Consider the following 7,500-nt stretch of genomic DNA (forward strand, 5'->3'; position numbering starts at 1 on the left):
GTCTGGGGACCACGTCGACACAGGGGATACTTTTGTGAGAGCAAGAGTGTACTTAGTTGAGTGTAGCAAGGGATCGCGTGCCCCTTCCTCGATGGCGCAACGAACCATCTTGGTCTGGGGACCGTGGTGCCGTGCTCTGGTGAAGCTTGGTGCGTGCTCTTTCCTTGTCAGACGAGTGACTTGACTTGGTCTGGAGACCGTTCCTTTACACTAGTGGACAAGAGCTGGCTACTTCCGTGTCAGACGAGTGACTTGACACGGTATGGAGCGGAACACGTAACACTAGTGAGCTGTCGGCGTGCCTCGTTCTCGACTTGATTGTCTTGATGTGAGGAAACGTGCCGACCAAACCAGTAAGCTTACACACCTGCTCGTTACAAGTTGTATAAGTTAATCCGTTTGGGCCGGTTGCCTTGCACATGATGGTGTTGTTGACCATGTTCGGTTAACACGTCGTGGTGTCGAGGTGGGCCGGCCTTGGTAGTAGGATGTCTTGTGCATGTGACGTGTTGACCTGGTTTGGTCGATGTGTCGTCGTGTACGAGATGACCTACTTACCCGTCAGTTGTCCAAGTTGTATCATGTGTTGACTTAGTTGACGTGTCATGTGCATGGATGATTGGCGTACGGGTCATGTATGGTGCACTTGCTTCAGTTGAAGGGATGTACTAGTACAGTTATATTAATTGTTTATTTCACGATCTGGTCTTTTGGCTGGATCGCGAAAAAACGCTAAGTCCCAAATCTTGAACTCGAGAGGAGAGCGCTGATGACAACCTTTTGGACTGGAGCTCCCTAAGAATTCGGCTTTTTCCTACTTTAAAGGGATGCACTGTTGTATGTATTGTTTATTCACGATCTGGTCGTTGGATTGGATCGTGAAAAAAAAAACGCTAAGTCCCAGATCCTGAACTCGACAGGAAAGCGCTGATGGCAAACATTTTGACTGGAAGTCCCTAGAAAACGGCTTTTTTCCTTATTGGCATTATGTGGCACGTTTATTGTGGCTAGAACATTAATTATCCCCCAAATGGCACCAACGCTTGGCGAAAGTCTCGAAATACTCCTATCCCGACGCACCAGCAACCGCAACACGATGCAAAATAAATTGCACGAGCTGCTGATACTTGTACCATGCACGGTACACGGTACCAAAATATACCCCTGAAGGTGTGCAATTTGTGCTATCCTAGGAAATTTGTTTGGGCAAGCTAGCTACGCGTGTCGCACGTTGCATGGTCGTCGATCAGAGGTATGCAAAAGCACCTAATCTAGGGGGAATTACTTTATGTTCTAGTAGCAAGTTCGATTTTCCGGTCCAGCACGGCAGTAATCCTGCATGCATACACTCCATGTACCAAAAATGTATCAACCTAGGCGTTGCTCAGTAGCTTTTGGCGGCACATGTAAAAAGTATTCGAGTTCAGATTCTTGGAACTTTGCGTATTGTTCAAAACTAATAACGAAAACTAAATTATAAATGGGGTAAAAGGCTAGGCGTTTCTCAGTAGCTTTTTTTGCGCCACGTGGCAAAAGTATTCGAGTTCAGATTTCTGGGACTTAGCGTATTTTTCAAAATTGATTATGCAAATTGAAGTACAAATGGGGCATTAGCTAGGCGTTGCCCAGTAGCTTTTGGCGCCACATGGATGAAGTAGTCGAGTTCAAATTTCTGGGACGTAGCGTAGTTTTCAATCATAATAAACCGAATCAAACATAAAAATCATGAAACTTACACCACGTCCCCTAGGTTATGCACAAAACGTAACGATAAAGTGCCGGCCAGGTTAGAGGTGCACCAAAATTGTGTACCGATTAGGAAAAGTACTCTATGTTCCTATGACTTGGGTGAAAAGTGTTGATTAACTGCTGGTTAGGATAGACAGTTGCTTATCGTACACATCGCAAACGAACACCCCTTAGTGAGCAGTAGCAGAAGGTCGATGGAACAAAGCGAATGCATTACAAACTGATCAAGTAAAATAAGGAACGCTACGTACTAGGACTTCTTTCAAGGATGGGTGTCCGCGACGGGAGGGCAAGCGTCCTTCCCAGGTTTCCCTAGTAAACCTTGTATGGTAAACATACCCAAGCGTGTCCGTAAGCACGCAACGATAGTCACGAACGAGCACATACCTAGGGAAAGTACTCTACGTACTAGGACTTCTGTCCAAGAATGGTGTCCGCGACGGTCGGGCACTGTGACGCAATTACCAAATCCTAGAATCGTACAAGCTAGTGTGTACAAACATAAACATTAACGCGTTCGCTCGGGCTGCGCCGTCCGTGTTGAACACAAATGTGGGTGATTATATGAGTGGATAGACAAAAACATGCGTGGCGAAGACAGTTTTCTGCACGATGTGCACATAGCTCATTTCGTCGTCCCGGGCTAATGGAAAAACACAAAAATATCGAGTATCTTTCTAGGTTTCTGTTATAAAAGGACAGGCCAAAAGGTGACCGGTTGAGATAAGCATTTTAAGCATACAAGCACTTTAATGCAACTTTTGATACAAAAACTAGGTACGTACACGTAGATTGTATCAACATGGACATCCATGATCGGGTACGCCCGGGCTGCGCCCTCCATGTTGTACTTTCCCTGATTGGTACACAATTTTGGTGCAAGTGTACCAACATGGACATCTATGAACGCGTACGCTCGAGATGCACCCTTCGTCTTGTACTTTCCCTGATCGGTACACAGTTTTGGTGCACGGCTATCCCGACCGGCAACTTGTACCTTTATCGACATCCATGAACACAAAGTGCGCGGAACAAAAATTGCTCGGTCAGACCTACAAAGTGCTATATCTCGAATACTAAACGTCGCAGATGGGTGTCGTAGAACAATTTTAAATTCGTCTAATGATTCTACATCCGATTCTGGATAGTGGTTTTTCGACCACTTTTCAACATTTTGTGACACCCCCGAACCTAGGGGCAGCTCCCTAGCTTTTTTCAAAAATGTGCACCGAACGGGCCAGAGAGCTCGAGTAGTCGAAAATTTTTTTTTTGCTAAAACCCCTCAAAACGTGTCAGGAACGCACCCTAGATGATGAAAAGTGCAACCAGAATGTCAATCGACAACATGCCCGGGGGTACAAATTTGCTCTACGCGTCCCTAGGTAGGGTACTTTTTCATACAAACATCAAAGTGTACGGTGCACAAAGTGCGCGGAACAAAAATTGCTCGGTCAGACCTGGTACGGGCCATAACTCGAATACTAAACGTCGCAGATGGGTGTCGTAGAACAATTTTAAGTTCGTCTAACGATTCTACATCCGATTCTGGATAGTGGTTTTTTCGACCACTTTTCAACATTTTGTGACACCCCGAACCTAGGGGCAGCTCCCTAGCTTTTTTCAAAATGTGCACCGAACGGGCCAGAGAGCTCGAGTAGTCGAAAATTTTTTTTTTTGCTAAAACCCCTCAAAACGTGTCAGGAACGCACCCTAGATGATGAAAAGTGCAACCAGAATGTCAATCGACAACATGCCCGGGGGTACAAATTTGCTCTACGCGTCCCTAGGTAGGGTACTTTTTCATAACAAACATCAAAGTGTACGGTGCACAAAGTGCGCGGAACAAAAATTGCTCGGTCAGACCTGGTACGGGCCATAACTCGAATACTAAACGTCGCAGATGGGTGTCGTAGAACAATTTTAAGTTCGTCTAACGATTCTACATCCGATTCTGGATAGTGGTTTTTCGACCACTTTTCAACATTTTGTGACACCCCGAACCTAGGGGCAGCTCCCTAGCTTTTTTCAAAAATGTGCACCGAACGGGCCAGAGAGCTCAAGTAATCGAAAATTTTTTTTTTGCTAAAACCCCTCAAAACGTGTCAGGAACGCACCCTAGATGATGAAAAGTGCAACCAGAATGTCAATCGACAACATGCCCGGGGGTACAAATTTGCTCTACGCGTCCCTAGGTAGGGTACTTTTTCATACAAACATCAAAGTGTACGGTGCACAAAGTGCGCGGAACAAAAATTGCTCGGTCAGACCTGGTACGGGCCATAACTCGAATACTAAACGTCGCAGATGGGTGTCGTAGAACAATTTTAAGTTCGTCTAACGATTCTACATCCGATTCTGGATAGTGGTTTTTCGACCACTTTTCAACATTTTGTGACACCCCGAACCTAGGGGCAGCTCCCTAGCTTTTTTCAAAAATGTGCACCGAACGGGCCAGAGAGCTCGAGTAGTCGAAAATTTTTTTTTTGCTAAAACCCCTCAAAACGTGTCAGGAACGCACCCTAGATGATGAAAAGTGCAACCAGAATGTCAATCGACAACATGCCCGGGGGTACAAATTTGCTCTACGCGTCCCTAGGTAGGGTACTTTTTCATACAAACATCAAAGTGTACGGTGCACAAAGTGCGCGGAACAAAAATTGCTCGGTCAGACCTGGTACGGGCCATAACTCGAATACTAAACGTCGCAGATGGGTGTCGTAGAACAATTTTAAGTTCGTCTAACGATTCTACATCCGATTCTGGATAGTGGTTTTTCGACCACTTTTCAACATTTTGTGACACCCCGAACCTAGGGGCAGCTCCCTAGCTTTTTTCAAAAATGTGCACCGAACGGGCCAGAGAGCTCAAGTAATCGAAAATTTTTTTTTTGCTAAAACCCCTCAAAACGTGTCAGGAACGCACCCTAGATGATGAAAAGTGCAACCAGAATGTCAATCGACAACATGCCCGGGGGTACAAATTTGCTCTACGCGTCCCTAGGTAGGGTACTTTTTCATACAAACATCAAAGTGTACGGTGCACAAAGTGCGCGGAACAAAAATTGCTCGGTCAGACCTGGTACGGGCCATAACTCGAATACTAAACGTCGCAGATGGGTGTCGTAGAACAATTTTAAGTTCGTCTAACGATTCTACATCCGATTCTGGATAGTGGTTTTTCGACCACTTTTCAACATTTTGTGACACCCCGAACCTAGGGGCAGCTCCCTAGCTTTTTTCAAAAATGTGCACCGAACGGGCCAGAGAGCTCGAGTAGTCGAAAATTTTTTTTTTTGCTAAAACCCCTCAAAACGTGTCAGGAACGCACCCTAGATGATGAAAAGTGCAACCAGAATGTCAATCGACAACATGCCCGGGGGTACAAATTTGCTATACGCGTCCCTAGGTAGGGTACTTTTTCATACAAACATCAACGTGTACGGTGCACAAAGTGCGCGGAACAAAAATTGCTCGGTCAGACCTAGGACGGGCCATAACTCGAATACTAAACGTCGCAGATGGGTGTCGTAGAACAATTTTAAGTTCGTCTAATGATTCTACATCCGATTCTGGATAGTGGTTTTTCGACCACTTTTCAACATTTTGTGACACCCCGAACCTAGGGGCAGCTCCCTAGCTTTTTTCAAAAATGTGCACCGAACGGGCCAGAGAGCTCGAGTAGTCGAAAATTTTTTTTTTTGCTAAAACCCCTCAAAACGTGTCAGGAACGCACCCTAGATGATGAAAAGTGCAACCAGAATGTCAATCGACAACATGCCCGGGGGTACAAATTTGCTATACGCGTCCCTAGGTAGGGTACTTTTTCATACAAACATCAACGTGTACGGTGCACAAAGTGCGCGGAACAAAAATTGCTCGGTCAGACCTAGGACGGGCCATAACTCGAATACTAAACGTCGCAGATGGGTGTCGTAGAACAATTTTAAGTTCGTCTAATGATTCTACATCCGATTCTGGATAGTGGTTTTTCGACCACTTTTCAACATTTTGTGACACCCCGAACCTAGGGGCAGCTCCCTAGCTTTTTTCAAAAATGTGCACCGAACGGGCCAGAGAGCTCGAGTAGTCGAAAATTTTTTTTTTTGCTAAAACCCCTCAAAACGTGTCAGGAACGCACCCTAGATGATGAAAAGTGCAACCAGAATGTCAATCGACAACATGCCCGGGGGTACAAATTTGCTCTACGCGTCCCTAGGTAGGGTACTTTTTCATACAAACATCAAAGTGTACGGTGCACAAAGTGCGCGGAACAAAAATTGCTCGGTCAGACCTAGGACGGGCCATAACTCGAATACTAAACGTCGCAGATGGGTGTCGTAGAACAATTTTAAGTTCGTCTAATGATTCTACATCCGATTCTGGATAGTGGTTTTTCGACCACTTTTCAACATTTTGTGACACCCCGAACCTAGGGGCAGCTCCCTAGCTTTTTTCAAAAATGTGCACCGAACGGGCCAGAGAGCTCGAGTAGTCGAAAATTTTTTTTTTGCTAAAACCCCTCAAAACGTGTCAGGAACGCACCCTAGATGATGAAAAGTGCAACCAGAATGTCAATCGACAACATGCCCGGGGGTACAAATTTGCTCTACGCGTCCCTAGGTAGGGTACTTTTTCATACAAACATCAACGTGTACGGTGCACAAAGTGCGCGGAACAAAAATTGCTCGGTCAGACCTAGGACGGGCCATAACTCGAATACTAAACGTCGCAGATGGGTGTCGTAGAACAATTTTAAATTCGTCTAATGATTCTACATCCGATTCTGGATAGTGGTTTTTCGACCACTTTTCAACATTTTGTGACACCCCGAACCTAGGGGCAGCTCCCTAGCTTTTTTCAAAAATGTGCACCGAACGGGCCAGAGAGCTCGAGTAGTCGAAAATTTTTTTTTTTGCTAAAACCCCTCAAAACGTGTCAGGAACGCACCCTAGATGATGAAAAGTGCAACCAGAATGTCAATCGACAACATGCCCGGGGGTACAAATTTGCTATACGCGTCCCTAGGTAGGGTACTTTTTCATACAAACATCAACGTGTACGGTGCACAAAGTGCGCGGAACAAAAATTGCTCGGTCAGACCTAGGACGGGCCATAACTCGAATACTAAACGTCGCAGATGGGTGTCGTAGAACAATTTTAAGTTCGTCTAATGATTCTACATCCGATTCTGGATAGTGGTTTTTCGACCACTTTTCAACATTTTGTGACACCCCGAACCTAGGGGCAGCTCCCTAGCTTTTTTCAAAAATGTGCACCGAACGGGCCAGAGAGCTCGAGTAGTCGAAAATTTTTTTTTTTGCTAAAACCCCTCAAAACGTGTCAGGAACGCACCCTAGATGATGAAAAGTGCAACCAGAATGTCAATCGACAACATGCCCGGGGGTACAAATTTGCTCTACGCGTCCCTAGGTAGGGTACTTTTTCATACAAACATCAACGTGTACGGTGCACAAAGTGCGCGGAACAAAAATTGCTCGGTCAGACCTGGTACGGGCCATAACTCGAATACTAAACGTCGCAGCTGGGTGTCGTAGAACAATTTTAAGTTCGTCTAATGATTCTACATCCGATTCTGGATAGTGGTTTTTCGACCACTTTTCAACATTTTGTGACACCCCGAACCTAGGGGCAGCTCCCTAGCTTTTTTCAAAAATGTGCACCGAACGGGCCAGAGAGCTCGAGTAATCGAAAATTTTTTTTTTGCTAAAACCCCTCAAAACGTGTAGAAAAC

Source organism: Anopheles gambiae, assembly GCF_943734735.2.
Source record: "Anopheles gambiae chromosome X unlocalized genomic scaffold, idAnoGambNW_F1_1 X_unloc_153, whole genome shotgun sequence".
NCBI classification, from domain to species: domain Eukaryota; kingdom Metazoa; phylum Arthropoda; class Insecta; order Diptera; family Culicidae; genus Anopheles; species Anopheles gambiae.